General features: G+C 35.8%; 1 protein-coding gene across 1 annotated transcript in view; it reads left to right on the plus strand.

The window, feature by feature from the left end:
- Positions 1-17,090, plus strand: part of ARHGAP15 (Rho GTPase activating protein 15) — a 697,775-nt gene that overhangs the window by 377,473 nt on the left and 303,212 nt on the right. The gene's annotated exons all lie outside the window — the stretch shown is intronic.

Genomic DNA, 17,090 nt, shown 5'->3' on the forward strand with positions numbered 1-17,090 from the left:
TTAGAACACATTTATGACATTTACAGCAGTGTTTGGCACAATGTAAGCGCTCAATAAGTGTTAATAACAACATCAGCACAAGTATTCTATTTTCTCCCATAGTACTTTAAACAGTCCTCCTAATTTGGTTAAGAAAAAGTTACGCTAGAGATAAATGATTGAAATCCCTAGAGAGAAATGTATTTTCAAAAAACTTTTTGGACTTATTGAGGGAAATAGTATATTGAATGACTTACAGAAGATTACAAACTTACTGAACTAAGTCAGACATTCATCCTCATTAATTTCCATTTATAAAAATCTTGATTCACAGTTGACATAAATATATTATATTCGCTTAGTTGGAGAAAACAAATTTATCCTATCATGAAAGAGATGATGAAGATAGGGTCAAGTTCTTTGTTTCTAGAGGCAGACTCCTCGTGCCAAATCTGATAGAACACAGACTTCAGTGCATTTGCCTTGCTTCGGAAGACAGCAGAAAATTCAGCTAACTGGTACAATTATATAAATTGGATGGCCATGTTGAGGAAGTTAAACATTGGCAATAGAATATGGGGTTACAAAGTTCAATGAAGTTGTAGGAATTTCACTGAAAAGAAATTACTGATAAGCATATTGCGGGGGGGAATAAATGAAAAAGGAACAAACTGATCCTTTCAAAGTTGGAATGAAAGAATATTCCAGAAGACTTACTTTCTAATGGCTGTCATTGAGAGGCCCTGAGGACTCTTGTTAGTAATTGATACCTAGACTTCAGGCTCAAATACTAAAGACAGCTGCTATTTAAAGGGCTTGTCAGGAAGGTTAAGATTTAATTGGAGTTATTTTTTTTTACCCAGTCTTTCACTATTTGGCCAACCTCATTGTCAATCAAGGGTGAATCATATTCAGATACTTTCACCCTTCTGATGTATTAGGAATCTGATATAATCCTCTCTCTTTTCCCATCCACAGTTTCTGTTACCCACAGTCAATCATGGGCCAGAATTGTTAAATGGAAAATTTCAAAAACAAACAATTCTCAGGTTTTAAATTGTTGCTGGTTTGACTAGTGTTGTATCAATATAATCTTGTGCTATCCCAACCCAGACCCCCTCCCTCACAAAATGCAAATCGTCCCTTTTCTAAAATATCTACTTTGTATACACTACCCGCCTGTGGTCACTTAGTAGCTGTCTTGGTTATCAGATTGTCTTGGTATAACAGTGCTTATGTTCAAGTCACCCTTATTTGGCTTAATTGATTAGGACCCAAAGCTAATCATATAACTTTTTATTATTATATTATTATAGCTGTTCTACTTTATTATCAATTTTTGTTATTACCATATTTTTCACTCCATATGATGCACTTTTTCCCCCCAAATGTGGAGGGGAAAATGCCCGAATGGTTTATGGAGCGAAAAATGTGATATTTTATTAAATATTTTAACAAACCATTTGGTTTTGGTTCAGAATTTTTTTTTCTTTTTTTCCTTCTTAAAACCCTAGGTGTGTCTTATGGTCAGGTGTGTCTTATGGAGCGAAAAATATGGTAATCTCTTATGTGTCTAATTAATAAATTAAACCTTATCATAGGTATGTATGTATAGGAAGAAAACATAGTATATATTGAGGGTGGTACTGTCTCTGGTTTCAGGCGTTATTGGGAGCTTTTTTTAATGTATCTTCCCATAGGTAAGAGGAAAACACTGTATTTAAAAACACCAGAAATGTCCTTCATTTGCCTGGGAAAAGAGTCTGATCAACAACCAATCTCTAATTGTTTGTTTGCTTGTATATTTGGAGGTTCGAACAGTAGAATTAAGCTCCTGATCTACTCTTAAGCTGTGTTTTTCTTCCACTGAACACATGAAAAGACCGGGCTTATGTGGAGTGATAACAATGGAATGGGACCCAGGCTGAATCAGATAGATTAGCCAATGAACTCTGACAACCAATGAATAAACAACTTACATTGAACAATGTTCTTCCCAATGTTTTTGTTACCTTCATCATATAGAGGTATTAAATTTTTCTCTGTATTGGCTTGACCTGTGGTGGTGCAGTGGATAAAGCATTGACCTGGAATGCTGAGGTTGTTGGTTCAAAACCCCAGGCTTGCCTGGTCAAGGCACATGTGGGAGTTGATGCTTCCTGCTCCTTCCCCCCCTTTCTTTCTTTCTCTCTCTCTGTCTCTCTTGCTCTCTGTCTCTCTCCTCTCTAAAGTGAATAAATAAATAAATAAAAATTCTCTGTATTATAATATGCTTATAATACAAATGGATTAACTAGATTAGAATGATCTATATTTGAGGACTGAGGGAAGATTAAATAATCTCTAAAAAGCTAGAATCTATATTTAAGGTCTAAGCAAAGACGATGTAAACTCTAAAAAACTAGAGTAGTGGGAACAAGCACTCAGCTCACACATTCCCATCACAGGCATTTATTGAGACCTTGTTTTGTTCATGCACTGTTTGAAGCGTTAAAATTGAAGTGGTTCCAAATGTTTTAAGTTCTACATTGACAAAGAATGTTTATAATTACATTTTAATAGATGTTTCCTATTCTCTCTCATGTTAATTTAATTTAATGATAAACATACATGAAATACTATTAAAATATACCTGTTTAATTTTATCAACAAAATGAAACCAATGAGGACTAAGTTTATATATCCTTTTGGAAAAGTACTTTGCCCAGATTTATATTTATATCTCACATTGCATTTATTAAAAATTTTTCATTTACATTAAGGATAAACTCCCATTGATGGTGAGTTAGGAATACCATGGATCATGGTTTACTAAGCTCTTGTAAGAGAAATTTAATAAGTCAAAATGCAGCAAGCTTGAGTCCTGATGTCTTTTTTTCCAGTGTTCTAGAGGCTGGAATTATTGCCTAACTTGCCCTAGAAATAAGAATTTGTCACTTTTCCGTAAAAGAAACTGTGTCAAATGATTTAGAGCCCCCGCTGTTGGGAAGCAAGTGCTACATTTAATTCCAGATTAGGGCAGCTCATCTGCTTGACTAGCTACAGTTTAGTGATGAAGAGCATTGATGCTAGAACCAGCTGGCCTGGACGTAAGTCCTGTATGGCCTAGGCAACGTTTTCTCTTAGAGCTGCAGTAAGCACTCATGTCACTTAGTCCCAGAAAATGCTTAGAACTCTGCCTGAAATAGAGTAACTACTTTGAAATACTAGTTATTCATATTAGAGACTTCTATTAGCCCAAATAAACCAAATAGTCTATGTGACCTGCATAATTTAAAAAACCAAATGGTAAAAATATAAACCACAGAGTGGCAAATTAATTGAAGGTAATAGAAAAATTTAAAATAATTACAAATAATACTTTTGAATTTGCCATTGTCTTATACATTAAAATTAAGTGTATTAGAAAATGGTATAAAGTAAAAATATGTAAAGTGATATAGCTAAATTGTCTCCAAAATGTTAAATTATTTTTCTCTCACAGGGGAATTTTGATCAATCTTTCCATATTAATAAAAAACATGTAAACATCAGATGTGCCATGTGCTGTTCTAAGTACATAGCATGTATTTCCTCATTTCTCATCTTTAAAATACTCTGTTTTATAAGAATACTTTAATATTTATTTAGAGAGGAGGAAACACAAGTATTTTAGTTTTGTAGTCCAGGTCTTAACTTAAGCAGTCTAACTCAGAACACAGGTGGCCTCTATTAGGCTTTGAACAATTTTGTTTTTATTTTTTCCTTGCCTTTCTTTAAGTTTTACTCATTAATATGTGTAAATAATTATATTGTTAAATGATTTTTGTACTTGTGTTTTGAAAGATGAGATTTTTATCTAGATCTAAATGTATGTGTGTGTATATATAGTACACAAAACTAAATTTTAAGGGCCATATTAACAGATGGAAGGAAGCACAAATGTCAAGGAAAGTTGATTTAGAGAATAATATATAATAACAAAAATTAAACTCTAGCATTTATTAATTTAACAGATGGTGAGTTAAAAAGTAAAAAACACAATCTTATAATGCAATTTGATTTTTAAAATTAGTGAGATTATTTTATAAACTTGTTCAGAAGTTTGTTGTTTTCTAATTATAATTTTAAAAACTCTAACTTTTAAGTTCCCAAATAAATGGTTTCATTCATATAACTGTTCCAGCTTGGAAATCTGCTTATGTATACATATTTAGTATCAGAATAAAAAATATAATTCCAGGTAATTATTCATATGATTATACTGTAGGTTAAAACATATTTACATTATTGATTAATAATATATATTAAACTTTGTACCTAAGTACAGATACTACTCATTATTTTTAAATATCCCACGTAGTATTTTTCAATCATGTACTAAAGCAACAAGAAAATTTGTGTAATAATTCTAAATGCAGAAATTATAAAGAAATGTGATCTAATAAATAAAATATAATAAGAAAACTGATAACAAGATATTAAAGAAAATGGATCAAGTCACTTGTTAATTAAAATAACATTCCCTTTGGCCCTGGCCGGTTGGCTCAGCGGTAGAGCGTCGGCCTGGCGTGCGGGGGGACCCGGGTTCGATTCCCAGCCAGGGCACATAGGAGAAGTGCCCATTTGCTTCTCCATCCCCCTCCCCTCCTTCCTCTCTGTCTCTCTCTTCCCCTCCTGCAGCCAAGGCTCCATTGGAGCAAAGATGGCCCAGGCGCTGGGGATGGCTCCTTGGCCTCTGCCCCAGGCGCTAGAGTGGCTCTGGTCGCGGCAGAGCGACGCCCCGGAGGGGCAGAGCATCGCCCCCTCGTGGGCAGAGCGTCGCCCCTGGTGGACGTGCGGGGTGGATCCCGGTCGGGCGTGTGCGGGAGTCTGTCTGACTGTCTCTCCCCATTTCCAGCTTCAGAAAAATACAAAAAGAAAAAAAATAAAATAAAATAACATTCCCTTCAATTACTTTTGTTCTTAGGAGTAGTCTCATAAATATCAAATTTAATAGTATGCAACCAAAGAAATATTCAGAGGCAAATGTATGGCATTAAATGTTTTTAGTATTAAAAAGAAAGTAAAACAATTCTTAAGAAATATTTTAATAAGTAAGTATAACTAACAAAATCTAAATGTAGAAATGATAAAATTATGAAAAAGCAATTAATTGGAAAACAAAAAATTATTTGAACTAAAAGGTAGTTCTTTGGTAAATAAATAATAATATTAAAAGTGAAATAAAGTCTGACTGGTGGTAGTACAGTGGATAGAGTGTTGACTTGGGACACTAAGGTCCCCGGTTTAAAATCCTAATGTCACCATGGTGTGCTCCAGCTTGTGGGCTGTCAGCTTGAGCACAGGGTCACTGGCTTGAGCTCAGGATCATCAACATGATCTCAAGGTCACTGGCTTGAACCCAAGGTTGCTGGCTTGAGCCTAAGGTCTCTGGCTTATCTTGAGCCTCCCAGTAAAGGCATACATGAGAAGCAATCAATAAACAACTATAGCGAAGCAACTACGAGTTGATGATTCTCATCTCTCTTCTTCCTCCCTCTCTCTCTCTCAAAAAAAAAAATCAATTAAAATATGAAATAAAGATTACTGAAAATATAATTGCAAATAACTTAAAGTATAATTAACTAATACATTTAATGTGAAATGGATATAAAAGTTAAATCTCAAGACAACATTATGTAAAATTTTATTCTGATAGATTGTAAACCAATGAAATAAGTTATTTTGAAAAATATAATCAAAGTAACTCAAGAAATTTAAAATATCTAAATGCATTATTTCTAAATAGGCCTCAAAAATGTTCCAGGTCTAAAGATTTAGTGATCACTGATGTTGACTTTTTAAAGAACAGGTAAATTTCATGTTATTCCAAAACACAAAACTAAGCAATGAAAAAAATGTTAAAATATACATATAACCAGGGAGTAAGCAAATAAAGCAATAGAGAGCATGCCACTACCATGGCAGCTAGAGCGGCCATGAACAGCAGTGGTGGCCATCACAGAGGGACATACATGACCAGAGCTTCAGTCTTGATCTTCCAGGAAGTTTCTCAAGAAAGTCAACTTTGGAAACCTGCACACGGACTCTTCCAGCATTATTAGCAGTGTGTTCAGAAAGCGAAAAAGGAGCAAGGTATTCCCTATTGAAGGATGGTGGTCATAGGCCATGGGAAAGAAGAGTCTGGAAATTCTTTGTGTCCTTAACAGTGAAAAGATTTGACTTCTCAAATCTTGAAGTTAAGAACTCTTTTTGTAAATTAAGATCATCAACAGTCATTTGACAAATACTTTGAGATAAAAAAAAAATTTGTCTCTTTTTTAATGTTTTCCTCTCCTTTGTGGATAAAGCATTAGTCATTGCTTTGAAGTTAAAACTCAATTGCTTTGGCATCTCACAGCAGCACAGAATAATTTTGGGGGCATGATGGTGGTTGCAATGCTTGGTCTGTGATCTGCCTGAGCTTGTGTTAACAATGGTGGGTTAGTTATGCTTAGTCCATGATCCGCCTGAGATAATATATATATAAATATTGGTAAGCGACTCAGGGTTGTCAAGGTCGTCTGACTTGTTAAGTTGGGCTGTTAGGTCTGCCATACTAATATATTAAAAAATATATATATTTTTTAAGTGAAGCAATTGGGTATATCTTCTTTAGTTCTGAAAATCATCTTAGCAACATGGTTTCACTGTTTGGAGACATAGTTTTATATTTTTATATACTAACTCAACAGTTTTTAAGATTGCTAGTGGCTTGGGGCAGCAAAGGTGAAGACAGATTTTAAAAGTCTGTTTCCTGCCTTAACAAGAAGAGTCAGATTAAGACTTGAGGACTTCAAGAAGGTCTAAGTGGAGGCTATCTCAGAGTTGCACCAGCATATGAGAAGTAGGATGATTTCAGTAGCCATAGAGGAAGATTCAAGTTGCAAAGATTTCCTTTGACCAATGTTCAATTCAAGTCACCTGCATGTGATAAAAATGCCAGAATGATGCGTCTAGTTAAATGGGAAATGAAAGAATGCTTTGCTTGCTTTTGTTTATCCATCCTGCCCTGTAACACCTCAAATCAAAACATCAAAAAGATAGAATAGTCATAGTATTTCAGACCTATCATTTAAAACCAAACATAAAATTAAAATAAGCATATTACATTTTTCATAAATCATATCAACTACTATCCTTTCTTGCATCACAAACATTTAGGTAAGAAATACACCTGTCTTACAGGTGTATACACAAATATTCTACCTCTATTGTTTATATGTGAAGAAATTTGGAAATGAGCTCTAACAGCTTTAAAAGTAGTTGTACTTTCCAAATTTAATTTCAGCTCCATAAATCTGTTTAAAGAAAATAATAACAATAATCTAAAAGTCTGAATTAATGTGCTTTTAGCCATAGTGAAAATTTTAAAATAATCTAACTGCCCATAGTGATCCTTTCTTAAATAAGTCATGTTGCATCTTTTGATGGTGTGTTCTATAGTTATGAAAATTTATGTTTTCAAAGAACAATTGTGGAATGAATGTGCATATGGCATACTGTGGAGTGGGAGGAATTAAAAAGATGCTACAAAACTTATTTGATAAAGAGTGTGAAAGCAGAGACCTAGTCTGTTTTTGCAGAGCTGTATCCTTGCACAAAGTAAGCATTCATTAAATAACTGTTAAATATATGAAGGAATATATATGATACAAAAGAAAAATATACCAAACTAACAGCAGTAACAGGGGTTAACTCTAAGTAATAAAGTTATTAATGGTTTCTTTTATTGCTTTTTCTTGTTCTTTGTTTATCTTCTAAATTTTTCACTATAAATGGATAATTGTTTCCAAAATAAAATAAAATTATAAATACATATGTCATTATTGCAAAAGATAATATTAGTTATGGAAATACACCTCACAAAGTGTCTGCTCTGCTGTGTTTATGAGTATTTGACTCTGCTAAATTTAAAACTCTTAGGTCTGCTCACAACTATTGTCTCCCCCTAACTTCACCTGTCCAAACATGTGACTACTAGATAGATCAGTAGATAGATAGATAGACAGATAGATAGATAGACAGATAGATATGTGGAGTGACTATAATGCATACAACTATTTTTATTAATTTCATTTTATCCTCTGCATACAAGAAGGCATGCAATATGCATAGATGAAGATATATAAATTCAGAAACTAAAAGCATAATTTATCTTCAAAGAGCTGGAATGTAGAGGTTTAGAAGACAAAGTACTTGAATAATGTTAAGTGGGAATCTCTTACACTAACCAGACCTCAGATATGAAGCACAAATTGTGGTTTATTGCTTGATATGGTAATTGGATTAAGGTTATTATTCTCTTTACTTTTATTTTTTTTCTCTGAGTTTGATATAATCCAAGAAGTGATAGTGGTTTTTAGAAAGATTTTACCTAAATTTTGATCTTGTTTAACTAACATATGTGTGATTTTCCCTCTCTTTGAGAAGAATAAAATGGCAGAATAAGGAGAAAGTGCAAATATCACCATTTTACAGGAACTTTAGGAAAGGAGCCAAGGATACGAATGACCTCAGTTGATTGTGTTCTGTGTTCTGAGTCAGAGAAAGGGCCCACACTATGGGAACAGAAGAGGGGGTGGCTCTCGGAGTACTTCTGCCACTCGTGTCGAAGGATAATAGACACCTAGAATGCACAGAAAATGCTAGATATCAACACTGGGATAGAGACTTCTTCTACCAGAAAGATTTTCCTTAAATTTGAAATTATCTCTTAGCCTTTCTCAGCTCCAAAATGCTTAGTGAGTCCAGAGGACTCAAGCCTATTTGTGTAAATCTTGAACATTGTCTTCAGATCTGACTTGTACTTCAGATGATGCTTTTACTTATGGCACATCTGTGAGGCAGAGATATCATGATGTAAGATCTTTATTTCCCTGAACCAGAGGTAACCCCATCAAGCATGGGTAGGTATCATTTCTTCATTTGGTTCTAAGTATTATAAGAACAAGTAATATAAGGGCTAAATAGCTTTTGTTTTGCTGCCATTACAAAAATTGTTTTTTTCACCTTCATTAAAAGGAAGAAAACTAAACTAATATAATTTATTTATAAATGTAGGAACCTCAATAAATGCATCAGAAAAAAATTAAGCTGACAAAAAATTAACAATTTTCCAGTGTCTATTTCCTTCAGCATGACCTAGAGTACCTCTTTCTGAAAAGAAAAGAAAAAATCAATATTTGTTAAATTGACAATGCTAGTTAATTCTGCTTCTGAACTGAGGTGTCTTCTTTAGCACAGTACAGTAAACCAGCAGTCATTAGCACTGGCTCCAACAGGACTGGACGTTCACCATTAAAAAATGGACTGTCTTCAGTTGTGTATGAAATGTGAAGATGGTGTGGTAAAGTGTATACTATAAACTGGAATGAACTCACCTTCTCCATTCAGCAAGGGATATTTATGTGCTTGGGTTTTGTTTGTTTGTTTGTTTTCTATTATCTATCCTTTGTTTTGTGGTATAAATTTACCTTTACAAAAATGGCAGCTTAAAGTTTTTAAATCTGGAAGAATACTAAAAGGCTGCAAAATAGAACAGTTCCTGATCATAAAATCTCCTGCAAGGGCCTGATAGGAAAACACAAGCCTCACAGAAGGTTAAAGACATTTCACATTCCCAAGACATATACAAGTGCCAGAGTCCCCTCTACTTATACATTCATTCATTCAGTACATTAGACACTGTTCTACGCACTGGAGGTATAATTATGAACAAATAAAACTAATATACATCCTCTAAAAATATCCCACATGTAAGAGAATGCTGACCCTGCAATCATGGCTCTGTGCACTGCGGGTTGAAAGGTAACTGAGAGTGCATCTAAACAACCTTCTACTTGTACAACATATAAAAGTTAGACCAAAAATGCACTGTATAATTTAGGGCTCAATCAGAAAAGCAGAACCACTACTAGTAGGAACAAATTTATGAACAAATGAACAGACAGCTAAAGAGAGAGATGGGGATGTAGAGAGATAGGAATGGACTTAATATGATGAGGTGGGCTTGTTAAGCAAGTCTGAAAGTACATAAGGGCTTTCAGAGAAGATAGGGCAGAGACTGGAATTCCCCAGGAAGGGGCTAATCGGAGTCTGACCTCAGGGAAGAGCCTGACCTCTTCTAAAGAGCCTACCTGATTAGACCAGGCCTCACCTGATCTAATCTCTTTTGATTATCTTAAAGTCAACTGATTGGAGACTTTAATTTACTCTGCAAAATCCCTTCAGAGCAGCACCCAGATTGGTGTGTGATTGAGTAACTAGGGTCTAGTTCAGCCGAGCAAGTTTGACACATTAGAAAGCCCACATGCCCAATCACTCGCCCATGGTCACACAGTTGCCAGGTGTCTGGGAATAACGAGAATGAGCTCTCCTACTCCCCGGCTCATTTTGTAAGGGGGAGAGCTGAGAGACACACGCTCCAATGGTCTAGTCATGAAGACACCTTCCTTCAACAGTAAAACTTCATCTTTCAACCACATTTCACCCTCTCTTCAAAAAACAGGATTATTAAGTGACTTATACTTATAGGGATATTTATAAATTTAATTGTATTATATCAAGACCACTCATTTAGCTTTGATTTGGTGAGGGTGATGCTTGTCAAAGCCAGCCTAGCTAGAAGGTCTACATTCTTAAAATATAGACTATTTTCCTATAAGAAATAAGTTTTTTAAAACCTCTTTTAACTTATTTAATTGATATTAGGAGAGTAAAGGTCGATGATGGTTTATTTAATTATATTTCTCTTAATGATGAGAGGAGGAGAGACAGAGATAGACTCCTGCATGTATCCCGACCGGGATCCACCCGGCAAACCCACTAGGGGGGTGATGCTCTGCCCATCTGGGCCCTTGCTCTGTTGTAACCGGAAGCATTTTTTAGCACCTGTGGTGGAGGCCATGGAGCCATTTTCAGTGCCTGGGACCAACTCCCTCTAATCAAGCCATAGCTGCAGGAGGGGAAGAGAAGAGAGAGAGACAGAGACAGAAGTGAGAGAAGGAAGGGTGGAGAAGCAGATGGTCACTTCTCCTGTGTGCCCGACTGAGAATCAAACCCGGTATTTCTACATGCTGGGCTGATGCCCTACCACTGAGCAACCAGCCATGATTTTTTTTTTTTTTTTTTTTTTGTATTTCTCCGAAGCTGGAAATGGGGAGAGACAGTCAGACAGACTCCCGCATGCGCCCGACCAGGATCCACCTGGCACGCCCACCAGGGGCGAAGCTCTGCCCACCAGGGGGCGATGCTCTGCCCCGACCAGAGCCACTCTAGCGCCTGGGGCAGAGGCCAAGGAGCCATCCCCAGCGCCCGGGCCATCCCTGCTCCAATGGAGCCCCAGCTGCGGGAGGGAAAGAGAAAGACAGAGAGGAAGGAGGGGGCGGTGGAGAAGCAAATGGGCGCTTCTCCTATGTGCCCTGGCCGGGAATCGAACCCGGGTCCCCTGCACGCCAGGCCGATGGCCCAGCCATGATTCTTAATGGTAGCTTTTTAAGTTAGAAATAATTTGATAAAAATTAGGTATAGACTGAAATTATATAATTTTATAGAAAATGAAAATCTAAACATGAGTTAACAGAAAAAATTTGCATTAGTGATTGAGGACAATACAACAATATAAACTAAAATGAATTTTTATTAACATGCAAAGCAAAAAGCAAAATTAAATAAATAACCTTCTTTATATTTATGTAAATTTAGAAGCTTGCCAGACAAGTTATTTCTATTTTTAAATGTAAATCACAGAAATTTCTATGACAGTTTCTAGTCAGACAACTTCTGGTTCAGTGGGAGTGATTTATCAAGGGTGTTCTGCTTCTTGCTACTGGTCAAAACAACTCAAGTTTATCTTGGAGGACTATGGCTTTTCTAGAGATTTTTAATAAAAGCTGTAACCTAATGAATCTTCTTAAGTTCTTATTTGTTTTTCTGTATTATCAGTAACATGATATCAAAAACCTATTGGCTTTCTTTGGATTTCTACATCAACTTAACGCCTTTTATTGAATAATTTTTATTTATCTTATAAAATAATTTATTTCATCTACTAGAGAGCAGTGATGTCGTTTTCACAATCAAGTATTTATTTATTTATTTATTTATTTATTTATTTTGTATTTTTCTGAAGCTGGAAACGGGGAGAGGCAGTCAGACAGACTCCCGCATGCACCCGACCTGGATCCATCCGGCATGCCCACCAGGGGGCCACGCTCTGCTCACCAGGGGGCGATGCTCTGCCCCTCAGGGGCATCGCTTCTGCTGCGACCAGAGCCACTCCAGCGCCCAGGGCAGAGGCCAAGGAGCCATCAGCGCCCAGGCCATCTTTGCTCCAATGGAGCCTCGCTGCGGGAGGGGAAGAGAGAGACAGAGAGGAAGGGGGAGGTGGAGAAGCAAATGGGCGCTTCTCCTGTATGCCCTGGCCGGGAATCGAACCCGGGACTTCTGCACGCCAGGCCGACTAACACTGAGCCAACCAGCCAGGGCCTCAAGTATTTATTAAAACTAGTTTTACTATTTTGAACTTTTAAAAACCTTTCTTTTAAAATAGTTCCTTAGGTTAATGAATGTTTTTCACCTTTAAAATATTCTCCCATCATTCCCTCCGATGGTTCTTCTATCCATTCCCTTTAACCCATTGCCATTTTCTTTTCCTCTTTTTTATTTCTCCCCTCCCTAACCTCTTCTATTTTTGTTCTAATGCTTTCCATTAACATTATTTAAGACAATTTAATGAACGCTAACCAAAAATATTCAAGATGAACAAAGGCAGGGGCCAGGGAAACAGGAGAGAGACAGGGGAACAGTGGACACTGCTGTCAGGCGTGAGCTAATTTCCAGAGTTGGCTGTTATTTCCAGAACTGAACCAAATTCTACAGTATTTACTAAGGTGTCCAGAGAAATCAGAGAAAAACACGTGTAGTAAGATGACGACAGCTGATGAATCATGGATTATCGCTGTAATTTTACCTTTAATGTTATGAATATGGGCTATCAACAGGCTTACAAAATCGAGGCACTGGAAGTCTTTATTGTGTTGGTATCTGTATTTTTAGGGTATGACTGACAGTATTTAAAATCCTCATTTACCCTTTTGTTAGCAGAAAACTCACGCTTTATATATTTTTTTCCCAGTGTAAAAATCTAAATGCTGATGTATTTCATACAAAAAAAAAAGACAAAATATTTGGAAATATAATTACATTTTAGACACTGTTCATTTGAGAAAAAGTATAAATATGTTTTTTTTCACAATACCTTTTGACACCTCAGCACAAAAAAAAAATGAATTAAAAGCCACTTTTTGCTATATTAATGACATTGACATTCTTAATTAGTTTCACTGCCTCAGTCTGTGCTTAGGTATGACGCTTCACCTCATCTCTCTAGTGCTTCCACAGAGGACAGGAAAATCCCTCACATGTTTTGCATACTCTCTTTAGGGCTCTATTTAACAGACATCCCATGTTTGTCAGTCAACAAACGGGTTCTCTGAATAGCAGTAACTCAATGTGCAAACTGAATTCTCTATTCTCTTTATGCCGGATTGGATTCTGTAGTTGTCGGGATGCTTTCTCTGTCCTTTGCCTTTGCTACACTGTCAGGGTGAAGGTGGGGCAGGGCACTGGGCAGGGATGGTCAAGTTATTCCAGAACGGAACTTTTACTTGGATTGGCTATTATACTTTCAGTCTGTCATGATTCCCCACTTCCATAGAGGAGAACAAATTTTGGGGGCCAAACAATACAGTGCAGTTTGGAAACAGTTGGCTTCCGTGGGCACAATCGTGTTCTTCCATACCCACTTTTTAAAAATTGTGAAAATCAAGCCAACTTTTTTTTTTTTTTTTTTCAAAACAATGCAGTTTTTCAAGATTCATGGAAAAGACAGCTTGGGTTGAATTTTTTTTTTTTCAATTTAAGCATATGATAAAAAAGAGCGGATTGTATAAATCTACCATATATATTTGTCCAAACTTTTATACACTATGTTTTTAATATTAATGGAAAAGAATATTTTGCACGATGGGCTTTGTCTTCTGGTTTCATTCTTCAAATTCCTGACTCCTGAGTTCTATGCTCATAAATCAAGCATATTCAGGCACAAAGCAGGTAATTGAAGGGAACCATTCTCTGGGTAATTCCATCCTCTCTTTTGTGCGTGCATTTGCAAATGTAAGTGATTTGCATCTGTGCAGACACCCTTCAGGGGCTTGTCTATCCTCACATGTTTTGAGGCATCCAAGAAGTTTCTTTGTGAAACTCTTTCTATGATGCCAGATGGTTGATGCCACCCTACAACACCATATTTTGTGCAAGGAGGACCAGCTTAGCAGGTAGATGAAACAACACGCATTACAATTATTGTCACATCTCCCGACTGAGTAGTGGCAATGTACTACTTCTCATCACATGTTCATTCCAAACACAAAAAGGAGTAAAATTGACGTGGTTTTTCTTTTACACCAAGAATTGAGCACAGCTGCTCTCTTACAAATGTTAAAAGGAAAAATAAAAGATAATAACATCTTTAATTTCTCATGTTTCTCAGCATCTCTTAGAAAAATAGCTTCGTGATACATGGCTCAGTGGCCTGAAAATACCTACTCTTTTTTACACTTTTAAGCACTGTTTTCCTTCATATTATAATATGAGAGCTGGAAGAGTTCTAGCAAAAATAAAGACTTAGGGATCTAAGGACACAAATCTGAAAATGATATAACGCCTAGTCATGCTATTCAATTATTCCATTAATTTTTTTTTGGAGCCTTCTGTTCAATCACTACCCTATCACATTCATGTACCTTGTCTGAGGACAATGTTAGTAGCTATATGCATGACAAATATAAGGATGAATATTTTAAAATACTTGTTAGACTTTCCATTTTTTTTCTCCCATAAAATTAAAATGCATTAGTCAGAAAAGTAATATTAGTTAGTTTTGGATTATATAATCTTCAGGGAATTATATACACAATAAAGTATGATGTTAACATAACAAAAGAGGCATTTCTTACTAGGTTAGAAAAAAATATATAAACCCAGGTGTCCAAAATGATTGTTTTCCTCCATCAGAAGCATTGGTTAGAAACTACCCTGAAACCAGTTTCAGATAGATCCACAACATAAACATAATACATAATTCATGTTATTAGCTTTTTCCATTTAAGCTCACAGATCTTATAGCTGCAACTATTTAAAAAGAAGAACAAGATTTTCATGGAAAAATATGAATTATACAGCCATTTTATTGAGTCTTTATTGCTAATGCACATGGGGTTCAGAACCATAATGACGATATTGAGCACTTAAGTCATTAGGCTGTCATATTACAGCAAAATTATTTGTACTATATAATCATTGTTTCCTTTTTTATATTATACAGATCTAAGTTCAGTTCATCTATCTTTGCCATTACAGTACTACTTTGTTGTTGTAAATACTTATTTTTTTTTGGATGATTTCAGTATGTTCATTGTAGTTCAAGTTCATGTTTGTTAGACCTTTGCTTCCTTAAAGCTCGGAAACATGACGGAGAGAAGTTTGCAATCTGCCTCATGATGTCTTTCTTGTTTGATTATGTATTGCTTCACTGTGTTGATTGCTATATAGTTTATATTTTAAGTAGTTGTATACACACTAAACACTTCAAGGTGAAAGGGAGCCACTTTTCTTTCTTTTCTAGCAAACATTTCCATCATATTTGTCATATTTAAAACATACCCTTATTCTTTAAATTAAAATGGAATTTTGTTTGTATCCAACTTTTTCCTTTAGGGACTTTAAAGATGAACACATTTACATGATCTTTGATGATTATTTGCAATAAGAACAAAATCATTTAGGAAGAGGGAAAATAAAGCTGAACCTGAAAACCTCAGCTGAAATCATTTGTGAGCATCAGGGGAACATGGTTTTGGTTTAGAGAACTTGTTCCAGGGTTTCACAAACCTTTTAGAAAATGGATATTGATTATTATTGCTCAACTAATCAAACTGCTCTCTCAGAATTTGCTTTACTTGTATTCAATGTCTTAATGAGTTGCTCGTATTATTGTTAAATCCTAGGGTGTATGAAACAATAGTGCTTACCTGGCCAATAGGATGCTATTGGTTTCTTTGTGAGTGTGCATGTATGTTTGTGTTTCATAAAACTTGGGAGATGTACACAATTCTGAGCGTCAATAATTTTTAACTGAGACTGTGAATTGATTCCAAGACTGGGAAATAGCATATAAGTAAAATCAGTAGTCTTTTCAAATACAGTCAAGTCAGCTAAATATATGGCAATTAAGAACAAAACCAAACTATGAATTGAACAAAACCAATTAATTCTGTAATCAAGTCTACACTATGTCTGAGCATGTGTCTAAAACCTCTTTCCCCAGACCAAAACTATGACTTGGGGGAATACATTGTAGATCAGACAGTGCCTATTCAGTTTTTTCAATATTAACATAGATAATCTAAAATTGACCCTTTGTGAGAAGTTAAAGTTTTTATTGTGCTATCAGTTTTCAAAAATAAAGTACTGTTTAATTGGAGGATGTTGATGAGGAATAACCACAGAGAGCACAGATTTAAACTTGAAACACCCAGCAGCCCCAAGAACCTCTAGTTAACCAATTCATCTTTCATGGGCATACTTTAGGGATTGGATACAACTTCAGTTACAGAGAGATGACAAGTGTGTGTGAAATTTCACAGGTAGCACATCCCAAGAGAGCAGCACTTAAAATCAACATACTAAAATCCAGAAGTCTAACCATTACAGACAAAAGAACAAAGTGTAACTTCTTTCACCTGCTCTATCAACTTTAGACTCAGTTAATATCATCCTACTTTTTTCCTAATTGTTATCTTTTTTAGTGAATTATTCTGGCTTCCCACACAAGTTGTCCTACTGAGATCCTAACATAAAGTTGGGTGGAGAAAGAACTGGAAATACTAATCGATTCAGATTTAGTCTCTGGTTTTGGTGGCTCTGATTCTTGTCACAAGCACATGCGTCTGCGGTTGAAAGCTATTTCACCTGACACAGCCCTGCCCACTATTGTCGTAAGGCCATAAACCTGCTTACAACTGCAG

Source organism: Saccopteryx leptura, chromosome 7 (genome assembly GCF_036850995.1).
Source record: "Saccopteryx leptura isolate mSacLep1 chromosome 7, mSacLep1_pri_phased_curated, whole genome shotgun sequence".
Lineage (NCBI taxonomy): Eukaryota > Metazoa > Chordata > Mammalia > Chiroptera > Emballonuridae > Saccopteryx > Saccopteryx leptura.